The following is a 25754-nucleotide window of genomic DNA, read 5'->3' as shown; positions in this document are numbered from 1 at the left end:
TACTCTCCACAAGCCTCGTTTGAAGAAGGACATGACAATGTTGCAACTTCTCTAAAATATATCTTTGTACATTACCCCTAATGGCGATCTAAAACACGGATGATATTTTCTATTTTTGCCTGTCATGTCGCGTTCTGGTCTGTGTGACTAGAACATCCTAGGGCATAGACCATAGAGTCTAGTAACAGCTTAAAGTAAGATAGGTTATTGTTTTTGTCCTACTCATACACCGATCGACGGCAGGTAAACGCAGTATACAAAACACTAACAAGATCAACTGTTAGTCAAGCTAGTTAAGAGCACTCATCAAAACGTTCCGTAACATATGATTAGCAGAAAAGTTAAACTAACAAGTGTGTTTCACTCAGTGAATCTTCTGATGCACGTATAAACTAATGCTATATTTTTATTGCTGTAGATTGACAGTTGAGGTCAAGACATCGCCTGGTTACGATTAAGTGATTATTGGAGCCCACAGATCGTGAATAACATTCTACATCCACCCACCCAACATTAGATATGTGCTCGAAATTTAAATTGCATTAGATGATATTTTTTTTGGATTGGAGGAATTATCTTGTGGCCCGGAACCCCAGCTTCTCCGGGACAGGTGGGCGAGCTCGAGGGACCAGATGTCTTTAAACGGGAGCCATTGATTCCGTTGAGGCTGAAATAGGCAGAATTTCAGAACTCACTCGAGCGGAATCACAACACGCCCTGTCACTAGCAAAGGTTACGTAGTTGGTGGCATAATACTGAAAAATAACACCGCACAAACACGATGTCTCATTATCAAAGGCACATTTTAAAGGATACAATAAGAAAACGTATTATATAATAACATGACGAAAATCTTCACTAATTGCCAACATTCAGATACTCGTACATCAATATAGGTAACATAACAAGCCGCTTGTTAGTTGCAGACGTGGCAACGTAACGCTCGAGGACTCGCAAAAAAAATGTGAAAAATGAACGTAAATTATAATTTAACGTTAACGTAGCGATGTGCCGAGCGCCCGTTACATCCAGACAAGATACATACCGTTTGACATTAAGACGAATTGGAAGTTATTATGTTTACGGTTAGACATCGTTGGGTGATCGCTATTCGCCATAGAGATTGCAAGTCATTTACGTATTTCCTGTAGTCCTCTACTGTTCTCGAATTTTTATCTACATAAATTGTTTATTCAATAAACAACAAACGAGAAAAAAAGTCAAAATTCCTATTAAAAAAACCATGAACAGTCAAAATTTGTTGAATTTTGTTTCATACTAAATCTTAGATTTGATTAATAATTTTTTTTTGTAATACTTATTTTTTTTATTTATGCTTATTGTACACAAAAAGAAAATACAATAAAAACAGATTTAAATAATGTCTAAATACTATGTACAAAGGCGAGCTTAACTCATTCATGAGTTTTCTTCCAGCAAACCATTAGCAGAAAGTAATACGATGTATAAGAGGGGAAAAGTGCACAATATAAAAGGTATTACAGCATTACAATTATTTAGTATATGGTAGTGGCAAGCTAAAGGGGGAAGAGGTCGACCCAAGAAGACATGGATGGAGTGTGTGAATGATGATATGAGAGAGAGAGGAGTGAGTGTTGAGATGACGGCTGATAGAAGAGAATGTAATAATAAAAATTCGCTGTGTCGACTCCACCTAGTGGGATAAGGTGGAGACGAAGAAATAAGTAGATGTAGTATACAGTAGCTTATCTTCGTAGGCTAAATTGAAACGGAAGCCCAGAGGTAGAAGATCAATATGAGGAATTAGTCAAATCGGCAGCGCACTACAGTCGTTGTACGTACGTATGTCCTTCTATTTCGCTTTTATGACAAAGTTTTCGTTACAATATTCAATTCCCTTGAAAAATTGATTGTGGCGGGCAAGGTAGAAGGGAAAAAACCCGCCGGCCGGCCACCAAACCGTTGGTCGGATCAGATAACTGCGGTCACTGTTACGAACGCCCTGAGAGAAGCCGAAAACCGAAGCAAATGGAAGCTGAGAGTACAAAGGGCCACAAAGGGCTTTCAAGGACACGACGACAGCAATGATGTATTCGACTAAGAAGAAGAAGAAGATTCAATTCCCAATCAAACCTTGATCATACTAAACACCAATACCAAACGTGAAATCGAATAAAACGAAGGCCCCTTAGTATTAAAATTAAACAATTACCCATCTCTATTAAGCCGATACCCCTTATCACTCGGCTACGATACGTAATAAAAGCCTAAAGTATCGTGTTTTTGCGTAACAAGCAAGACTAAATTACGACAATTATTCAATGTTGCCGTGTTATCGGCAGTTATAAAATCGGGAGACGGCGAGGGACCTCATTAAGGTGAAACAGGGACGTCGGGGGGATGTTTGAAGGCTTGATGATATCGTCACGAAAAAAATGAGCAAAATAATGTCATTCAGGTTTCAACGACGAATTGTCTTGTCGGCTGATAAAGGTGTATTTTTCGGTATTTTAGGAGACTGTCAATCAGTGACCGTAGCATGTACATTCCAGTTTTCAGAGAGACAATAATAGACGAAGTTACGACCTGCTGCAGCCTATAAACATCATCTATCTTGGAATTTAGGTACTAGGTAAACAACTTCTTTCCACTTCCACATGCCCTTAAGATATTTTATAACGTTCATAGAAACAATAGATTAATAACAGCTATCAAACTTCAGGCAGAAATCTATATCTATACTAATATTATAAAGAGGAAAGATTTGTTTGTTTGTTTGTTTCGAATAGGCTCCGAAACTACTGGACCGATTTGAAAAATTCTTTTTCCATTAGAAGCCGACGTTGTCCCTGATGAACATAGGCTACTTTTTTTATTTTTATTTTTTGGTTTCATGCGTTTTTTAATGTTTCCGAAGCGAAGCGAGGGCGGGTCGCTAGTCTATAATAAATTCACAGTTAAAAAAAGTAGAATTAATTAATTCACCTCCACAATCCTATATTTTTTTTGAATACCAGTTTGAATAGTCGTTAATACAAAATAATAGAGAGTTTGATCTCAAATCTACAGTGAGAAAGAACGAAGGATTAATTGACGCCAGTACATTGTCCTCTGGTCACGCATACCTCGCTAATAAAAAATAGGACCGTTCGAGTTAAATCTCTCAAAATAAATAGCTCAAAGCCATTGGCAATTGAATCATGCTTACTACGAGCCCTTTGTGATCAACTTTCATCTGGACCGAGTATCAGACATCAGACGGCACCACTAATAGGCTTTATGATAATCTTTTGAATATCCAACAAATTAATTGGAGCGTGCATTACACGCGACCTAGTGATCGGCTGCCAACGACAGCTCGGCAGACCCGCCTCTCAACTATCCGAAGATCAAAGGCCGAATAGCGTTGCTTCAGCGTCAATGCACTGCGAGGTCAATGAGTCGATGTCTGACTTCACCTGCTTCTCAAAAGGATTCCTTTAATGTTATCATTAGTGATAAGTTTGTGTGGCAAAACGGTAAAAGTATATAGTTGATAGTTAAATCAATTAAACCTTACAAATGTCGTTCCAGTTCCGATGGATAAGTTTACAGTGAACTTGATGCTACGTCCATTGGCACTGCTATGTGCTGTGCTAATCTGGAGACGTAACTCTGAAGTCTCAATTGAAATTCCGCTTTTTTTTTCTCTCGAACTGGCACACATAAATGTAAACGCTAAAAATAAAGAAGATAGGATCTGCCTATGCTCAAATACCCCCTAACTACCGGTTTTCTTTTTATTGTGTAATTGGTTTTTCCTGTGAATGTTATTCTGAAGAAATGCTAGATACTGATTTAGTTAGGTGATGCTTGCCATCAGATATGAACCGTGGCTTAGAGGCATCACTGAAGACACATTGGACATCTTACCCATTCAATCGATACAGCATTTTACCAATGGCTTTAACTCATTAGACTGGTCTGTTTTCGGTCTGATTCTTAAGGCTCAATTGACGAGGATCTTCTGATATAATTCAATAGCTAGTATAATTCAATATATAGTTAAATACTATAATTTTTCTACCTGTTTTCCCCCTGAGCCTCGCGGGCTTAATAAGGCGTTGGACGTTTGACGCGGGTTTTTATACTTGATGTTCTCATTCTGGATCTTTCGATATTTCTTTCTGATCGATTTTTAGACATTTCAATAAACAAAACGGCATCATTTTTTTTTATTGCTTAGATGAGTGGAAGAGCTCACAGCCCACCTGGTGTTAAGTGGTTAGTGGAGCCCATAGACATCTACAACGTAAATGCGCCACCCACCTTGAGATATAAGTTCTAAGGTCTCAGTATAGTTACAACGGCTGCCCTACCCATCAAACCGAAACGCATTACTGCTTCACGGCAGAAATAGACGGGGTGGTGGTACCTACCCGTGCAGACTCACAAGAGGTCCTACCACCAGTTGAATGAAACTGTACATATAGTTTTTGTTTGTTTATAATTTTAAGAAGCTTACAAGTGAATAAGATATTCTTCATTATGTCTAAATATTAGAATGTTAGGGAAACGTTTTCAAAAATCTAAATGGTAAAAAATCGCTTATGTCAAAATGAATAGAAAGCAATACACAATATTAATTTACAATTATTTATCTAAGCAACAAAATAAATCCAATATAATAACCGCGTAAATTTTTGCTTTAAATTATAATGGTCACACGACACATCTCACACAAACCATAGGGTATAATTTATACGATTTATAACGTTTAGAAATAATTTATAAAATTAATAAAATCATATAAAGCGAAGTTCGTAAAATAAAAGAGGTTACAATTAGTACGAATGCTACCATAGTTGTATCTCTCATGAAGTTTGTTTTTCATTTAAGTTTTATATTTAAAAAGTTAAAAACCTTTGTGGCTATTGCGACACAACCGGCTTCTAATAAATTCAACTAAACGATCCATTGAAATGTTGCTGGCATTAAAATTCAATTCTAAGGAAGCACGAACTCAATATCCGACACGAGAATAAAACCCCAGAGTTCTTAAAGCCGGAAACTCACCCCCACCTTTTATGGTTTTCATTAATGAAGATAGCTACGGGGCTGATCGTTCGACTCCCCGTAAGTTCTGATCATGGGGTGATTTTTAATGGCTATTTTTTTTTAGATTGCAAATTCGCCTCTTACATATCACCGTAAGGTAAAATGGGGCTCGTAGCGCTAGATTACAAAATATTACTTTGGCAAAGAATCTATGTATTGTTTTATTGCCGCTGCACTTAGACGACCATACGTCTGACGTGATGGTGATAGATGACTGCCGCTTATGGACGTCAGTTTTATTCCTCTACCTATTCGCTGGTAAAGGAACAGATAAGGGAAAAAAAAAATCTATATCTCTATATATAAAAATGAATTGCTGTTCGCTGCTAGTCTCGCTAAAACTCGAGAACGGCTCGACCGATTTGCCTAATTTTGGTCTTGAATTATTTGTGGAAGTCCAGAGAAGGTTTAAAAGGTAGATAAATGTGAAAATGCTCTGAATTAAATAAACAAATAAATTTTTGTTTTTCCTTTGATATGGCCCCGTCGGACGGATTCCTTTTGTTTGTTTGAAGTTTATTTTATACAAAAGTTTAGGTCTTTTGTTTATCGATTGAGGCACTACGAAGTCTGCCGGCTCAGCTAGTAAATAAATAAATAAACGACCTTCAGTAATGAAGAGTCCGACTCAGAAGAAGAATTCGCTGGTAGACTCAGGGGCCAGCTACGCCCTTTATACTACCCGTCCGGTGGGTGAGCTCACAGGCTCAACCTCAGAGCATTTGCTAACACTAGCCCTAGCAAGAACTCTACTTCGCGAATCTACCACCGGGTCGGAATCGCGACTCACTGCGAAGATTTGGCGAAAAACTCAGCAAGAACGTCACTAATACCAGAAATATGACCAAACAACGGCATACCATTTAATACTCTTCTTACTTGGCTACAATTGAAAATAAACTTTTTTGTAACATTACTGTGTAATTTAAGTACCGCTATGTGCACCCTAACCTTGAACTATTTAATTATAAGCGGTTACTATAGGTACACCAAATTCAGAAACCTACTGCTTTCGACTCTTTCGAAATTCGTTTGAAAAACCTATACTTTAGTATAAGCATTCAGGAAGAATCTTCTTCTTTTTCTCCACCTTATCCCACTAGGTGGAGTCGGCACAGCTAAATTTTCTGATTCTCTTCTATTAGCCGTCACCTCAACACTCCTCTCTATCTTATATCATCATTGACACACCATCCATGTGTCTTCTTCGGTCGACCTTTTCCCCCTCAACCTTTTACTACCATTTCCATACATCTCCTAGTCACATGCATCTTCTCTCTACGCATCACATGTCCATACCACACTAACCGTTCGCTTAAGTAGGAAAAAAAACAACATTCGGACTGTCGGTCTGCCGAACAATTTTACTTGCACGATGTAAGCATTACCCTCTATCGTTACCTTCCCAAATTTCGGTATAGAAAGCGCTATGTCAAATAATCGAGCGCCTAACGTATTTCAAAATAATCTCTCTACCATAAAATTATCCATAAACTAAATTTGTCAAGTACGATAGCAACTCCGCATTATCATTAGCATTGAACGATTGAGCAGAAAATGAACCGTTTCAATTACCGAATCACGTTTCTAGAATGTTCCTCGTCGCTCTATATCCCTCGGATTTTTATTCAAATCGGTTCGGAACGCCATTTTCCCTCCACTCTGTCCTTCGCATCAAGAATCGGTGGATGTTCTTTTTAAGAGATTCAAAAGGAATTAATTCGAGTGCTGAATTTTTGAATGTATAAAGAGTATTTAATTTATTTTTGATCTTTGATAGTTGGTCGTTCGGCTCAATATTACTAAAGCCATTAGTAGTGAAAATGTATTTTTAACAGGCCATCTGCAACTGTGAGCAATCTTCAAAACACTTTTCATCCTTTGCTACTCTTAAAAGTAGTATTGTCATTGCCTTCGAAGGCACAGGATCCACTTGATGGTGAGTCGTCATCGTCGCTCATACATCAGGAATGCCAGAAGCGCAACCAAGTTGTTTCTTCAGGAAATACCGCTACATCTGTAACTATACTAAGATCTTAGGTTGGTGGCGCATTTACGTTGTAAATGTCTATGGGCTCCAGTAGCCACTTAACACCAGGTGGGCTCTGAGCTCGTCCACCCATCTAAGCAATAAATAAAAAAAAACATCTTTCTAAGCCACGAACTGTAATGCGTCTGGAATTAATTCCCTTCCACGGTGCTTCCCGAGCGCTATAACATGTTCTTCAAACAAGGTTTGCGGATAGTTCGTAACGGTAGGTTGGAAATGCCCTTGGTATTGCTGTCCTCTATAAACGACGGTGACCATATGTCGTATGCTCGTCCGTCTACAACGGCCATAAAAAGGCATTCTACAATTACTAGTCGTAATATAGACATCCTAAATCCAATTATCAATTTATCTGAATGTTTTTTACAGCCACTGTCATTTTTAAATAAAAAAAATAGAACACTGTCATTTGGACATCTCTAAAACATAACACCTCGGATGATGGATGTAATATTGTTATTTCCTTTGAACTTGATTAATTAGTGATCGCAAACGGAATACGATATTAAGGCGATTATCAGACACGATCGGCGACGAGTAATTACCTGTCTAAGTTGCGGTGACGTTACGTTTGTACATTTTAATTAATGTTTAGTTCTTTTTTATTTATCTGCTGCTCCTAGATAAAATCGATTCGAATGTTTGGCAGCGGAAAAAAATTTGGACCTATACCAAGCAGATGCTTACTGTTGCTAATGATCAACACCGTGTCAATTAGAGTGAATAGGTCATTTCAGTTTATTTACTTAAACTAACACGTAGACTGTCATGTAGGTCACCGGTGCCCTCCGCGGCGCACTGAAATAATTATGTCGATTTCTCTCTTAAATTTTCTTACTAAGGAACATTCATTGAAACCAAAGAAGGTAAAGTTAGGCTATCCAGACGCTTAGTAATAGAAATCGACATAATTACTTCAGTGCGCCGCGTAAGGCACAGGTGACCTATACGGCAGTCAAAGGCTTCATAATACGATATTAGATTTAAAATTACGATGTTCTCTCATATGGCAGACAGCTAATCTAAAGTCATTTAAAGTCCTTTACACCACTTATTGCTTGCACTAAGATTATTAATAGGGTATGGCATGCTGTTATACCGATATAAATATTTCATGAACATTACACAAATTATAACATAGATTTACAAATTGGAGAATAATTTTAGTCAGGCCCGACCTAAGAATACGGTTACAATCTATTTAGTCTTTCGCCTAAATATTGTGATGTGCAAATTCATCTGCAATCATGATACCTAATTGTTGGATATTAAAACAATCGATTTAAAACTCCCGTAACAGCGATTATCGCCCGAGGACCTCAAGGCGTCCGCCGGGAGAGAAGTGTGGGCGAAGATGGAAACCGGTTTTTTTTTTCAGCCGTCAGATAGATTGGATGACACTCGATCTCCCCAAGAGGGCGAAATTAAAACGGCGGCGATGAGCCTAGCCAAATGGCCGGGGAATTATTTTCCGTTGAGTGATTCTGGTCCATAAAATTTCTGATTGATCAATTCATTCCGGTGTTTCCATTTCTCCTTAATGAAGAGCACGTTGCTTGTGGACAGTTTTTTTTTTTGTCATCCTCGTTTCGCCCCCCTCCTCGCTATTTTTCCGCCTGTTTTCGCTTTAGTGGGTGTTTTATTAATTTCCCGAACGTGTTTTTTTTTCCCTCGGAGTCGGTCGTTTTTCGGCCGATTTGCATTCGACGTGCGAACGTCGTCGACAGATTTGTGGCCCGCGAATTATGACCAACGTTTGTTGTTGTTGCTGTAATGTTGAATAGGAATGTAATTCTTTCGATTTTTCCACGCCTTCCGATTTATGAACGAAATCTTGCAATAGCAGCAGCAATGGCAATTGAATAACACGGGTCAACACCAAATGTGACTTTGTTTGCAAAGCATAAAATTTCGATATTTTAGATCGATCGAATACATGGCATGAAACAGTTTGCTTTTGAACTTTAATAAATTGACCACATATGAAACAAAATGCATCAGCATCGTATTTACACTTTCGTGACATTTTAAGTTTTTCTGGGCTCGTACAAACACCTGGTCGCTGATTATGACTCGAGTGCCATCTAGTGGCACTGTGTAAACGTAAACACCCCACTCCCAAATTGAAAAATGGGTATTATTACTATAACTATCACAAAAGCAAACTTTATACCAAAAAAGGTATTTTATTTTCGTTTTTGTGAATAATTAACCGGAAAAACCTAATATAAACGTTAGGATAAAGAACGATTTTTTTTTGTAGTTTTGTAATGTTTTTTATTTTTTTTATTTTTTATTGCTTAGATGGGTGGACGAGCTCACAGCCCACCTGGTGTTAAGTGGTTACTGGAGCCCATAGACATCCACAACGTAAATACGCCACCCACCTAGAGATATAAGTTCTTAGGTCTCAAGTAAGTTACAACGGCTGCCCCACCCTTCTAACCGAAACGCATTACTGCTTCACGGCAGAAATAGGCGGGGCGGTGGTGCCTACCCGTGCGGACTCACAAGAGGTCCTACCACCGGTAAAAACCAGTAATTGACGTGTTTATGGTACAGTTTTATTTTATTAAAACAAATTTTAATAGAAAACTTTAATCAAACCCCCCTAAGTTATTGTAAGGCTTAATACGTGCAATACCGTAATCGTAAAACTTGCGGTCGTTACGCGTTGAACTTGTCACCCGATCAACGGGCCGGGGGTGGTCCGAAACAACGCATAGCAAATTTTATTGCGGGTCCTTCAGGATATTAAGAGGGAAAACGGGGATAATGGATCCCGATCCGTCGGACAATGCTTCGGCTGCCATCATTTCGGTCACATTTCATTAAAAACAACAATAAGCACGATAACGACAGTTGTTCGGGCTGTGGACGCGGCCGGCTACGATTTGATCGCGTTTCTTGGTTTGTTTTGTTTGTAAACACCGCCGGTATGTAGTGAGGGGGTTAAACGCTGGACTTTATGAGAGCAACGGTTAATGACCCGTTGAATCATCGATGCGCATGTACGACATTACCTTCTTTAATGGACTGAGTGTTCAGTTGTGTTGTAATTATTATTTTGTATTCGTAAAAGTGAACGTTCGTTTATTACTGGTGCTAGGACCTCTTGTGAGTCCGTGCGGGTAGGTACCACCACCCTGCCTATTTCTGCCGTGAAGCAGTAATGCGTTTCGGTTTGAAAGGCGGGACAGCCGTTCTAACTATACTTGAGACCTTAGAACTAATATCTCATGGTGGGTGACGCATTTACATCGTAGATGTCTATGGGCTCCAGTAACCACTTAACACCAGGTGGGCTGTGAGCTCGTCCACCCAGCTAAGCAAAAAAATAATTATAGAAATGAAGTCCAAGACAGTCTATGTTTGACTCAAAACTATTGTATATTTTCGTCATCCTTCAAATCCGAAAAGCGTTCATGACCACGGAAGTTTCTTTTAGCAAAATATATTTTAAGTCTTAAGCAGCCATTCAATCGTATAGACTTTTTTTTATGAAAAGTAATTCCAACGGATAGCTTATTTAGAAATGAAACTTCAAATATGTATAAAAAAACACACGAAATATTTTTTAGAGAAAAAAAAAATTACCGATAAATATAAGAGCAAATTCCCTCTCATTATATCGTCGTCCCATTCAATTTTAAACGACGTCGTATACGCAGTAAAGGCCTTTGATGTTAATCTATAACGCAAGATCCCCGATCTACCGATAAATAACGTATAAACAAACAAAAGAAGGAAAAAGGAAGACGGGTCGCTCTCTCCGCCCCACCCCCACTCCCTCCCGCGCTCGGCATAATTTCATTATTTGCAGCGAGCACATCACTTTAAAATATTCTCAATCTATAGCAATGGCGGATACCGGTGTTCCTGATTACATTTGACGGTGTGACTTCGCTTGTTTAATTAAGTTTTTTTTTGTTTGCAAATGCGATCGAATATAAAATGTTAGAGTACTTGATAATTCTGCCAATTCACGCTCTATTACGAATTGACATTAGATCTTTAGGTATTTCTCACATATAATCCTCGGTCGTGTTCCACTTCCGCTATGGTACTAATTAATATTTAATTATTAAATGGAATTAATTAATTGTTGCATTACCATCATTTAAATAAATGACTGTTAGGAGAATTGTCACAACAAACACCATACGTTTGCTAGGGTGTACTAAAGTCTCTTAACGAAGTCGTCGTGGTCCAAAGAATAAGGACGCCCGGTGCATTCGTATCTTGGGATGCATCGGCGTTGGAATCCCGCAGACAAGTACCAATTTTTCTAATAAAATACGTACTTGACAAGCGTTCGCGATTGACTTCCACGTTAAAGGAATAACGTCGTGTAATAAAAATCAAACCCTCAAAATTATAATTTGCGTAAATACTGGTGGTAAGACCTCTTGTGAGTCCACACGGGTAGTTGGGGGCTCAGGTGGGCCAAGAGCTCGTCCACCCACCTAAGCAATAAAAAAACCAAACATTTATCATTACGAGTAAGTTATAATATTTCGTGATGAATGCAAAAATTACAATCGCGATTCTTGTCGGTACATCACCAGCAGTACCACGTGTCTTCTGTCAAGTACCACATGTCTTCTATTATAAAAACGTCTGGAAGCTACAAAATCAATCGTTCCATAAAAAAAGGTAATTGTTATATTTTCGCAGCAAATTGAAAGCTATTGAAATTTTATAGGCTTACTAGCTAACCCGGCAGACTTCGTAGTGCCTCAATCGGTACATAAAAGACCAAAACTTTTGTATGAAATAAACTTAAAACAAACAAAAATAATCCGTCCGACGGGGGACACATCAAAGGGAAAACAAAATTGTTATTTTTATTTAATTCCGAGCATTTTATATTTATGTACCTTTTAAACCTTCTCTGGACTTCCACAGATAATTCAAGACCAAAATTAGCCAAATCGGCCGTCCATCCGTTCTCGAGTTTTAGCGAGACTAACGAACAGCAATTCTTTTTTATATATTTGAATATGATTACTAATAAACTATTTCCTAATACAAAGTAATGCAGTCCCAATTGAAAACCATGACAAACAAACTCCTTGCACGTTCTAATCCATTCAGATTACGTTCGCACCCCCTCAAAGCTTCGGAACAGGGGGATGTGGAGGTCGAAGGAAAGATGTGTTTTTGTCGTGTTTTTATTAGTGAAAAAAAAAACAATGATGAATTAGCGTACGTCCCGTTTATAAGTGTTGATTTTAATTCCTTTCACAGTCTTGGGGGTACAAGTCAGGATGTCCAATTAGACGGTCGATTTTGCTGATGGGCTGACAAAGACGTTTTTGTGTTGTGCCTTATGGACTCTTGGCAATGTGGTCTTCTGTTGGGATCGTATGCTTTTGTTTAACTTTGGGTTTGTTAAGTTTCAGTTAAGTTAGTGATTTATTTTACTCACTGCTAAAACTGGATCTGAAATCAGCGGTAATGTTGATAAATGTGGGGTTTCTTTACCAACTAATTATAATAAGTAATATAATAATTAATAGCATTCAATTAAACTATAATGCCATGTAATGTGCTATTTTATGTAAACGCTACATACAAGCTTTAACTCTGTCATATCAAAGTAACTAACTGCGATCGAAATATCTATGTTGGAGATGGATCTTTTTTGCCACGTACCATCCGGCTTTGGAATGAGCTCTCCTCCACGGCGTTTCCCAAGCACTATGACATGTCCTTCTTCAAACGAGATTTGTGAAGAGTACTTAACGGTAGGCACCGGCTTGGCTCTGCCCCTGGCATTGCTGAAGTCCATGAGCGACGGTAACCACTCACCATCAGATAGGCCGTATGCTCGTCTGCCTACAAGAGCAATAAAACAAGAAAGAGTATCCGATACAAGACAGAATCAATAGAAAATCACACGTTAGTGTTTTCATCTAACCAAATTCATTATATAAATTAATTGTTGTAATCTATGGTAATTTTATAATCTTGATTTATATTAATCTGTCAATTCATATAAAATGTCTGTCATGGTTCCTTTTTCTTTTTCTGTTAATTTAATTCTCTAATATTCTAATATTACCATTTGTCTTCTTTTATTGAAATCTCACCACGTCAACAATAATAATAAAAAAAAACTAAAAAGAAATAAACTAAGGAAGAAATGTCAGTAGGTAAGACCTTATTATTATTTTCAATCTCGTACACACCTATTGAATGGTATAACTAGACGAGGTACATTATCGACGCTCACTTTTCTCGATTTTCGTTGCAAATTAAATTGTTTTCTTTCCTGTCCGACTCCCTGCCACCCTCAGGTGTCTTATAAACACGTCTTGCATCGAGATTTTCTTCTTTTTTTTTTAAATCTTTAAATTCCTCGCATTCGTTAGTGAGCTCGGAATAATGAAGTTTCCCAGGATTTGCTTTTCAATCTTATTAAGCTACATTAGGTGACAAGCTGGCGGATGAATTGCAACAATTCAGTATTTTTTGTATTGTTGATATTGACACACTGTTAATGAAACACGTAACTGGTTACAGACCAAAATAGATAACGAAATCCCTAGATATCAAAATCTATATCTATATCTATACTAATATTATAAAGAGGAAAGATTTGTTTATTTGTTTGTTTCGAATAGGCTCCAAAACTACTGGACCGATTTGAAAAATTATTTTTCCATTAGAAGCCGACATTGTCCCTGATGAACATAGGCTACTTTTTTTAATTTTTTTTTAATTTTTTTTTTTGTTTCATGTGTGTTCATGTTTCCGAAGCGAAGCGAGAGCGGGTCGCTAGTTGAAGATAAAATCGGATAATATAATATTATTGCTAGACCAACCGCTAAGAAAAACGCATGTCGTTTGAAGAATACGACTATCTACTCTGCAGTTTTTGTGATCTGCATAAGACCACGATAAAATCTAGATCAGATAGCTTGATACTTTCTTCAGCTACGCAATCAATCTGAATACATTTCTCGAAATAAATCAGCATATCCCAAAACGGTTAACAAACTTTTTACCACCACCCATAAAGTCAACGCCATAAACTGTTTCGTAAACATGACATGGCATTATAACAATGCCCGCATTATCAAGTCATATCGGGTTCGCGGGTACAAAGCTAAGGCGCCTTCGTTAATATGAAAATTAGCCTCAATGAGGTACGTACAGGAAATTGGCTGCACCTTTCTGTGCAGAATTCACTCGAGCCCGTAAGTTATGTATGTAGACTATGCAGTTTGGAAGACGAAAATTTAACGTGCCGGCTTTTGAGATAATGATTAGGGGAATAGCGATTACAATCAGAATTTCTAGAATAATTCCATACAGAAATGTTTTACGTGTTAATTGTGTTGTTTAGAAGTGGATACTCACAGATTTCCAATGGTAAATACCGATTGGTCTATAAGTCAATCCAAATTAATCCAATCCAGATGTTTTTAAGGCTCTCGGAAATTGTAGGATTACTTAGAATGTACTTACGCTACAGTCTCGGGTTTACTATACCCATTTCGTGTCTTTTGTTATTTTCTTTTGCTTTTCTGGTTTTAGTAACAGCGGACCCTTGAAGCCTTCCTTGACTCATTTCTACGTTTAAAAAAAATTGAATCACTGATTTTGTGTGTAGAATTAGGTCTACGCTTGTACTATTTCCGTTTATATTTATATATTTAAAGTCGAGGGCAAAAGATCTCGCGAACGATCTCCAACACGATGGACCGACCTCATAAAATCTGTGACTCACTCCAACATAAACGATTGCTCTCATTCTGCGAATCATCGTGCCACATGGCGTCGCATCGCGAGAGCATCGGTATCGCAGGATCCGACTGATGCATGACCACGACCACTCTGTCAACAGTGAACGAATAGAAAGAAGAATTTCCGTCCACTGTAGCATTTAATTTGTCGATAGGTGTGGACTAAAATGAGACACTTAATTTAAGGCGATCTGGCTTGGCATCGGCTATTAACGATATCTATCAGCTTGATAACCACGTATGCCAACTGACTGATCATCGGCTTTCGACAGCCATTCTTCTTCTTCTTCTTCTTCATCGTTCCCTCACTGCTGAGGATCGCGACCACATTTGAGTTTCCTCCATAGTGTTCGACCATGGATGGCATGGCGTAGTTTAATAATAATATTAGTATAGTAAATACTGGTAAAAAAATAGTATCATATTTAGGAAATTCTAGAAAGATTTAACCTTTATATTATACTATTGATATGTAACGCAACGCAAAATACAGTATTATTGGCAATGCACTGTGATGTTCCTTTTACGTCCAAATTTATGTCGTTATAATAAGAATGTAAAAAAGGTTACTTTTTTTTCGAAATAAATCTACTTAAGTATGACTTTTAAAACTTTTCAAATTTTCTCTCAATATCTTTTCAAACTCCAATTTCCTTCTTGAAAATTAACAGCAGCCATTTCGCAAACACGAAACACCTAAAATATATCAAAAATACATCGTAGAGCGGAGATTCTGAAAGAAAAACGGTTTCCCATAACGTTTACCGAGAAAAATTACATGTCCGTTGCTAAAACGTCGCATTTCCAACTGTACTGGCTTGCGTTTAATGCCTTTTTCTTTTGGAGACCACTGCAGAGCGGCCATAATGGCTGGCTTTGACTTACTAGATGGAATTTTTAATGCAATAATTTCGATAATTTATCGCTAGATAACGCTCCTTTGTGTTGAACGCGGCCGGGGGATGGGGCAAATTGGTTTTCTTTTTATCAGTAAACATTAGAGTGGCCGAGTCGATTGACCCGCGGCTCTGTGTACACACAGCTCCCTGGGACGTTGAACTCCCTACGATTTACTCAAATCATTTAAATAATTTATTTGTATTGTGCTTTATTAAGTTTAACACATGTGTCTACTTTTACACGTTTAGTAGGGTGTAGATTTGCACTTTGATCTTCAAAGTAATAAGCGCTTGTATTTTGATGCTATTGTTTAAATTTATCAACGGTTCAAATAATGAAAATTATTACATTGTATAATGAACCCGTCTGTTCATCTAGCTTATGAAGTGAAAACGTGTTCCACAGAATCTTTAACGTAAAGTCATTTATAACCTAAAAAATGGGCTTCCAGTGTGACTGGTATGCCGATGCGACTGCTGGTGTTTCAAATTAGCAGATATCAATGTCCCTAATGAAACACGTAATTGTCGTAATGCGAATTTCTCTCGCGAAGCAGTCATGCTTTTCTTTTGGACAGTATTTATATTATCCAATTGAAATTTAGACCTCATGTTTCAAGGTAACTCCGATAACCATTCAACACTAGGAAAGTGAGCTGGTATACTCCCCTATAAAAAAGACAGTTTAGGCCTACACAAACGCTTTCTTTGCTCCTTTTTCATAACCTGGCTGACTATACTTTATGTCATTGTGTCAGTGAACATTAGCTTTCAATTCTAAAAAGACACTTTTGAGGCTCCGTGGGCGCAGTAATTAAATACGTGACGTCATTTAGCTATGGCCATTCGGATTGTAATTTGTGAAAATGGAAAAAAAGGCTGAAGACGAAATTTGGTTAAAAGTATTATGTTCACTGATTACTGTTACTAAAGATACTGAAAATACAGAAAGTAGTATGCTTCGTACTTTTGACTACGTAAAAAATGTGTCTGATAGTTTTACATATAGGTTTGGTTGGTCCGAAAATTAGTGATTAGTCCTATATCTCAGCGCATCTCAAGATATAATTTTAATAGAGACATTTTATCTCTAAGACAAATAATGTCTCAATTAAACAAGCAGGAACCTGGAATTATTTTATGACCCTAAATGTACTGTACATGATAAAGTTATTATAACAAAAACCTCGCAAATTTACCCAGGATTATGGACTAAAGGAACAGAACGATTTTTACTTTGAAAACTCCTCGGAACGAAACCAAACGCCAAACGTTCCATTAGCGACCAAGTTTCTCATCCACCTGTCCTCGGAACGACATCGAACCCGAATAGTTGCCCAAACTCTGAACATAAATCAAGCGACTCAGCCGCGATCCTCTCTCACGGAGCATTAACATTTTTTATGCACGAGTATCGATCCAAGAACCGTCTAATGCCTCCCGCGATACATTAATATCTTACTTTTTATGACTCTTCTGCAACAATACGTCTCCCGCTCACCTGCTTAAGTGCCAGTTCTTCGCCAAAGGATATTCCGTCTTAAAGCCTAAAGGTTAATGTTGTTTCCACTTTGAACTGAATTATCTAGATTCGGATAAGGCGGGTTTACGCTGTGGAACACAATTTGCAGCCAATGTCGTTAAATTGTATGAGAATCGGAGGTTTTATGGTTTTGTCTTGATTAGTGGTTTTCGTTTCATTGAAGCGTTGTCCACTGGGCATTCGCGAGATAATTTAGAAATCTAGGTCAAGAAAGGATCTGCTATGGCTATTAAAATTATACACTTCATGAATCCTGTTCAAAAGATCAGAAGTCGGTAGGTAGTTAGGTAGGTAACATCAAGGAGGTTGTTAATTCTTTTACAGTCCAGATTCAAATCGAGAATAAGAAACATTAATCCCTCTGTGGCCCACAGAACAAGATACAATGCGCTTGTTCGAGAAACACTCTTCTTGGACCTTAAATTCTGAAGGTAGATGCGCGTTTTTGTTCATGCTATAAAATGAAACCCGCAAATTTTATTGAAAGAATAGAGTAATTCTTGTTGGTAGGGAGCATGCTGTGAGAGCTCACCGCACCGGTGGTTAGCATCACTCTTTTTTGCGGAACAGTAGTCATCCGTCCTTCACTTCGTAGGGTGTCAGAGCCGCTTCCAATACAACTTGAACTTTACCCTCAAAATAGGTGATGCATTAACAATATGATGACAAATATAGGCCCCGGTGTCTACTTAAGACTTGCTCATCTCTAGCAATAAAAAATAGTCTGTCAAACAATAACATTTATGTACACTCGCCTTTCTCCAAATTCCGCTACCGGATAAAAGCTGCAGTGAGGATTTTCCTAACGCCTCCAATTTTTCATTCACGGCCACTTTGAGATTAAAAGTTCTCAGATGAAATGAAAAACTTGGTATTTTCGACTCTTGAATAAGAAGTTACTTCGTATCGGTTCTATTGGAAGTTTTCGAACTGCTAACGTGGTGTGCTCTGTGATTTATAAACGTCTGGGGAACTGTTTGGGTATTTCATAATTTTACCCTCGAAAAGATTTTTGATACGTTCGCTGTGATATCACCACGTTTTGAATAGAAAATGGCTTCAACTACAATTTGAAAATCCTTTCAAATTGAATACAAAATTACACGGCAAGTTGAATTTGAAATTTTTTAATTAATCTTTAATGTGCTCAAGGAAGAGTAGACGGTCAACACTCTCGCTGCCGATCACCCACAAAGTGGACAGACTTGATTAAGTCATCTACTAAGTGTTCTCTTACTGAATGTACACGTACCGTCACAAATAGGGAGAGAGATGGAGAAGTCTCTCAAAAACCGCAGAAGAAGAAGAAGAAGAAGAACTATTAAATAAATCGACTGACTATCCAACTAATTTAGTTAAGATCACTTTCTAGATCGCAAATCGTTAGGAGACTGCAATATTGAACAAATACATGAGTCGACTATTATCAAAGGCGGCAATCTGACTTTTGGACAATGATTGGTAAATCAGAAAAACGAATTATTGACTTTGTATTCCATTGGCAGTCACAAAACTCTTCGGAACGACATCTTAGATAAATAAGAGGTTAACTATTAACCTTTATTTAATGCAGGTTTTGAACCGTATTCTTTGAAGGAGACGATTATATTCAAATAAATCTGTATTGACATATCAATAAAAAATTTTCGTCCAAATGCACAGATTGCCACCTTTGATAATAGACGACTCACATCTAACAATAAGTAATAGTTTAAAAAAACATTAAACTGACACGCTTTTTTACAATAAAATAATTTTTCTTACATTATTTTTAATTCAAATTTATTAAAATTTATTTTCTATTTTTTAGTTGGATTTTCTATAAAAGTGTATTTTTTTAGTTTTTTTAAACTATTATTTATTTTTAATTTTTTAATTGAATTTCAATATTTCTAATTTTTTTTTAAATATCGAATTGTCATCGGTCCTTAATAAGTATGCCAAATGTCGAGTTAATCCGACGTTTTGGGGGGGTGGGGTCAAAATCATGTTCAAAGATTCCGTTACATACGTCTGAAGCTAATAAAAGCGTATTAAAAACGAAAGATACTCATCAATTATTTTGCATTTTGAGCAGAAAAAATAAAAACACTATCTGGCTACCGAATAGCGCATAATGAACGGTATTATGCAAATGTATAGTGAGAAAGGCTTTGTATATGATTGCTACAAATTGGAGAAAAGCCAAAATCCTTTATCGGCTAATGAGAGAAACCACGCAGTGTATACAGTATCAATGAATTTACTGCGATCATGATATTTAGTACTGTGAATTGTTCAGAAGTGCTCACGGTTGCCTGGTATACTAAAATTTTGTCATGCGAATTCGACAGGATTTCAATCCAGGGAGGGTTCATTTTTCTTAGTAAGCATCAGAATCTGTTGACGATGTGGACTTAACGACCGCGCTCGTTGTGGGTGGTATTTTAAGCGCTCATGGATAGATACCGCCACCTAGCCCATCCAGACTATAGCATCATACCGAACCATATCGACTGTGAAGTGACGGTGAACATTTTAGACGTAGCCTAGACACAAGATTTTTTTAATTTTTTTTTTTATATATAGTTTTTTTCATTTTATGATATAATCCCGTTAAGCATCGCTATTACATTAATTTACTAAAACACATTTCAGTACTTTATTTAAGTTTAAAAGTAATCCAAGAAAATAATGCAACTTGACAAGAATCGAGTCGTCTAGCGCCATCTAGTATTGAGTAGCGAAAGCACTGTTTCTTCAAAACTTAAAATGTAATGGAGATTTGTTTTATTACTAGTAACTACTTAAACAACATTTTTAAAAATTATAAAAACTTTTAAAATTTAAAAAGTTCTCTATTATCCCTCTTAGTAAAAAAATAGTTTGATCAGTAAAAGGGAATCGTATGATGCAAATATTTGAGGAACTTTAAAAAATTACTAAATGTATATCAATCACTGCTCTCTATAAAAATAAATATTCATCAAAATATTTTCCTCCTGGGGTCATTTATATACTGCTTTTCTATTGACTAGAATAACTCTAGGGTAATATCATCGGTTAGAGCTGAAGCAAAAAAGGAGAAGATCTAGGCTAAAGATATTCTTAAAAAGGCATATAGAAATATCGATGTAGTAAATCATAGTTTAAGATTTAAAAATAATATTTTTTTGTTTCCAAGTAAATCTATTTGAGCTTCTAAGATTTCCGGATGTATCTTTGTTACTACCACAATACACTTGTGGTGTGGACATTATATCTTCAAACTTAAATAGCCAACTGAATGGTAACTCCGATGGTTTTTTTTTTTTTCTATTTGTGGACGAGCTTACAGCCCACCTAGTGTTAAATGGTTACTGGAGCCCATAGACATCTACAACGTAAATACCGCCACCCACCTTGCGATATAAGTTCTAAGGTCTCAGTATAGTTACAACGGCTGCCCCACCCTTCAAACCGAAACGCATTACTGCTTCACGGCAGAAATAGGCGGGGTGCTGGTACCTACCCGCGCGGACTCACAAAAGATCCTACCACCAGTAAAATAATATCTACATTGAAGCAGTGTATAAACACACGCGTGCAGTTCGCATTTATTAAAGTGCTGCATCTCATTCTTCCACACGATAAGTCCTATAGACGTGTATGCTGTCTCATTATAGTGTCGCTATATCATTTCATAGATTTTCAAATCACAACAATGGTTATGAACTCTCATACTTCAAAATGAGACGTTTACAAAGTAAGTGGTAACTTTCACGTTGCCTTGTCTATGGATACAGATAACTTCATAAGCATAAGATGAACCATAAATGACAACAATATTTCGTCTTCTCGCATTCAAACTGTATAATTTCAAAACTTACTAATTTTACAGTCGAGTGTTTTAAAGGTTTAACATTTGGTATTTTTAATATTAATCACCTTTGCACCACTTTTTTTTACCAGTTACATTATCTGTCTTTTAAAGTAAGATAAAATTATGTATTAATTTTGTCAATTAATAGTCGTCAAAACATAGGTAAACTAAAAAAACTAAAAACTAAACTACGCTCTTTTGACAGTATTTATGAGAAAAATACTGGTGATATCAAATGATTCCGCATATTAACTCAATTTCGAATATTTTTGGAAATTGTGCACTTTTAATGCGAAAAGACGATTTGTGTTTTGTGAATTTACTACAAGCTTTACTACTTTACTGGTGGTAGGACCTCTTGTGAGTCCGTGCGGGTGGGTACCACCACCCTGCCTATTTCTGCCGTGAAGCAGTAATGCGTTTCGGTTTGAAGGGTGGGGCAGCCGTTGTAACTATATCTCAAGGTGGATGGCGCATTTACGTTGTGGATGTCTATGGGCTCCAGTAACCACTTAACACCAGGTGTTAACAACAATATAAAAAAAAAAACAAAAAAAACAAGCTTGGCTAAAACTTTTCTGAAACCATAACGCGGAGATAAGTTATTCAAAGTAAACTAAATCCTAATCTAATTACAAAAAAAACAGCATATCAAAAAACTCGCACCAACATCGTCCTAACCGATCCTTTATCCGATCCCCATTAATATTCAGCTCGGCTCTCGCGCGGTTTTATATCAAATAAAAAAAATAATTATAATACAAATAAATGCAACGGATTGTGGAATCTTCCGGAACGTCCGTCGGGTCACGTTTAGCAGAGCAACGTTTTAAAAATATATAATACAAGCTAACCTATCTGTCCCCGGCACCGATCGCGATACAAACCTACGTGAATGGAATAATTAAAAAAAAAATACGTTTTATTAATGTTTTTTCATATTAAAATGAAGAAAAACAACGCTTTTTACCGCGTTTCGTGAACTTTAATCCTTTAGGTTTTTTTTTTTTTTTTTTTCCTACCTATGCTGATAGCCTTGAGAGGCTATTTCAGCTTCACCCTAACGTGTGTAGGTGAGCTCACGGGGCTCAAACCGGAAATTTGTTTAGATGTTCTTCGAATGAATGCGATACTACTTTTGTTGATCTAAGATACGAAAATTAACTCACCGATGGTAGGACATCTTGTGAGTCCGCACGGGTTGGTACCACTACCCCGGCCATTTCTACCGTGAAGCAGTAATGCGTTTCGGTTTGAAGAGTAGGACAGCCGTCGTAACTATACTTGAGACCTTAGAACTTATTTCTCAAGGTGGGTGGCGCATTTACGTTGTAGATGTCTATGGGCTCCGGGTGACCATTTAACTAAGCAATAAAAAAATTTGTAAGTGACCAATACTAGTTGACATATATTTTATCTAAACCCAAAAAATATAAGCACCCTTTAAAAATGTGTACATTTTTATCTTACTCAAAATCCATTTCCAAATTGAAGCGTCAATTTGACTTTCTATTTTACTAAGAACTCATCTTAATTAGAAAATAGAGTGTACACGATATTACGGTTTTATCTATCACTACTCTTAGTTTCAAAGGTAAAAACGTCAGCAAAAATTCGGTCTCAGAACGTCAATTATAAAAAAGAAGATAATAAATATTTCATCTAACCTTATTTTGAATCATTAAACGCTATGTACAGCAAAGGCGAATCCAATGCCATTATCATCTCTCGTGGACTCCACAGTTCGGAAACGTCGGAGGTTCCAACCGAAGATTTATGCGGCCGCCTCTTTGACCGCTCTTGGACCTTCCATTGTTAGGGGGGACGAATGCACGAGAAAAATTTCCCGGTTTTTTATGAATCAGAGCGGTCGATGGTTATGATTGTGTGGGTATTTTATGTGAGGCCTTTGTAAACTGGGTTTTGATGATTGAAAATACTTTTTTTATCGGAAAAACTGTTGAGTGTACGTATGATCTCGATGTAAAACGAATAAGGTAATAATTAACCGTAAATATTGATAACTCGTGAGAATATGTGAAATTTCTTTGTAACTTTGTAAGTCAAATGAAACCACAAAGTGGATACATTTTTTTTTATTGCCCTTGTAGGCAGACGAGCATACGGCCTACCTGATGGTGAGTGGTTACCGTCGCCCATGGACTTCAGCAATGCCAGGGGCAGAGCCAAGCCGCTGCCTACCGCATACATATCGCGCTCATCCTATCAATTCACATAGAAAGATGATTTAAAATATTAGAATTCAGTCAGAGATCTTAATAATGTTCACAAATCATTATCTCATATTTCAAATGTAAATCGCGATCGTTCTTAGTTATGAGAATACAAAAAGATTTATTTACCATTGATAGATTGTTTTGGACATCCCAGCAGTCGACGTCGCTCAAAACACGTCATCTCGGATCCTCCCGATCCACTAACGGTGCTTCTAGGTACTTCAAGCACCGGTCACCGTTCTCATCGAACCCGTCGCTTGCGACGAAGGACGAAAAAACCAACAAAGACTAAAAACTACACTCGAATTTGCATAAAAGCCATGTAACTATACTTGAGACCTTAGAACTTATATCTCAAGGTGGGTGGCGCATTTACGTTGTGGATGTCTATGGGCTCCAGTAACCACTTAACACCAGGTGGGCTGTGAGCTCGTACACCCATAAAAGCAATAAAAAAAACCCAAAGAAACGAAGCCTAACTCTTTCGGGATTATTTATTAATTTTCGGCGCCATATAATTATAAATCTTTGCACGGGTCATCGCGATTTTCCATTCACGATCACGGCTATCTCTATCCTCGATCGAGGCAACTTTTTCAATTTCCGCGCGCAGAGGCCGTCAAACGGTAAATGATTATAAGTGTGACGTCAGAGGGAACGAGCCAAGGCGGCTTGCTGTAATGAGAAATAAGGCGAAAAAGTACCATCAAGAACGTACTGGAAAGTAAAAAGTCGATGTTCCGTAGCCACTTTAGTATAGGGTTTGTAAAAATTCCCTGGGGATACCAAAGCCTTTGGTTAGCATTAGTGGATCTAAGGTTCCCTAATCAGATCCCTGATGATGAACAGATGGACTATAGGCTGCTCAGCCCATAACCGTAGTAAATCAATAATTCTTCAATTGAGTCAGAATACCTTCAATTCACGTTCATTTGTTTGAATCCATTAAATTACTCTACATTGGTCGATCTAATTAACAGTGAATTGAGTTTAAAATGGGTTTTGTTTTAATATAAAGGTCATGACAAATAAATCATTTTATGAATAATTTTTTGTCGCTTAGATGGGTGGACGAGCTCAGAGCCCATCTGGTGTTAAGTGGTTACTGAAGCCCATAGACATCTACAACGTAAATGCGCCACCTACCTTGAGATATAAGTTCTAAGGTCTCAAGTATATTTACAACGGCTGCCCCACCCTTCAAACCGAAACGCATTACTGTTTCACGGCAGAAATAGGCAGGGTGGTACCTACCCGCGCGGACTCACAAGAGGTCCTACCACCAGTAATTACGCAAATTATAATTTTGCTGGTTTGATTTTTATTACACGATGTTATTCCTTCGCCGTGGAAGTCAATCGTGAACATTTGTTGAGTACGTATTTCATTAGAAAAATTGGTACCCGCCTGAGATTCGAACACCGGTGCATCGCTCAACATGAATGCACCGGACGTCTTATCCTCTACACCACGACGACTAAGATTAATAAAATAATTTTATTTCTGTATCTTTGTATGTATTTATTCGCCTACAAGATCTCCGGGCTCAGGTGTAGGGGTTACAAAAGGTGATGGTGATTTCAATGACAAACTCTTCACAATTTCTTCTTTAAAATTATATTTTGTTAAAGCATCTTGAATATAAATACGAGCCCCTAAGAGACGAAAGCCAAGAGAAGCCTCCATCGTTGCCTTTTTCATCTTTTTATTGATTAAAAAAGTTTCCTAATCTAATATTTCCTGGACGTCGACTCGTCTCAGGATAGTTCGTATTGGTGTTCTGGCTGATATCTTTGAGGTTTTTTATTTATTTTGAATATTCATATAGAGACGTGCGATAAACTAGCAAGTCTGTTTGTTACCATTCTGTGCAGTGAAAGAAAAATACGTCCTGGTTCAATAAATGATTTATTATTTAATTTTTTATTATTTAGATGGTTCGACGAGCTCACAGCCCACCTGGTGTTAAGTGGTTACTGGAGCCCATAGACATCTATAACGTAAATGCGCCACCCACCTTGAGATAAGTTCTAAGGTCTCAGCATAGTTACAACGGCTGCCCCACCCTTCAAATCGAAACACATTACTGCTTCACGGCAGAAATAGGTGGGGTGGTGGTACCTACCCGCGCGGACTCACAAGGGGTCCTACCACCAGTAAAAAAAGCATTTTCATTTAAAAGCATTTTGAAATATAATACTTTTTATGCATCAACCCCGTAGATGCAATCCGCCCTTTGCCTTTACTGGAAAATGCGCATTCAATTAATATGACTTCATCACACCATTTAAATGGGTCATATAAAATATTTTATATCACTAAGCAGACACTAATGGAGAAGGAGATCCTTA

General features: G+C 37.4%; 1 protein-coding gene across 1 annotated transcript in view; it reads left to right on the top strand.

Annotated features, from left to right (window-relative positions):
* The window catches only part of mbo (Nuclear pore complex protein Nup88), a 149494-nt gene that overhangs the window by 56800 nt on the left and 66940 nt on the right, over positions 1-25754 (top strand). The window lies entirely within an intron of this gene.

This window comes from Bombyx mandarina, chromosome 16 (assembly GCF_030267445.1).
Source record: "Bombyx mandarina strain Sakado chromosome 16, ASM3026744v2".
Taxonomy (NCBI): domain Eukaryota; kingdom Metazoa; phylum Arthropoda; class Insecta; order Lepidoptera; family Bombycidae; genus Bombyx; species Bombyx mandarina.
Note: the sequence above shows the minus strand (reverse complement) of the source record. Positions and strands in the feature narration are given on the sequence as shown.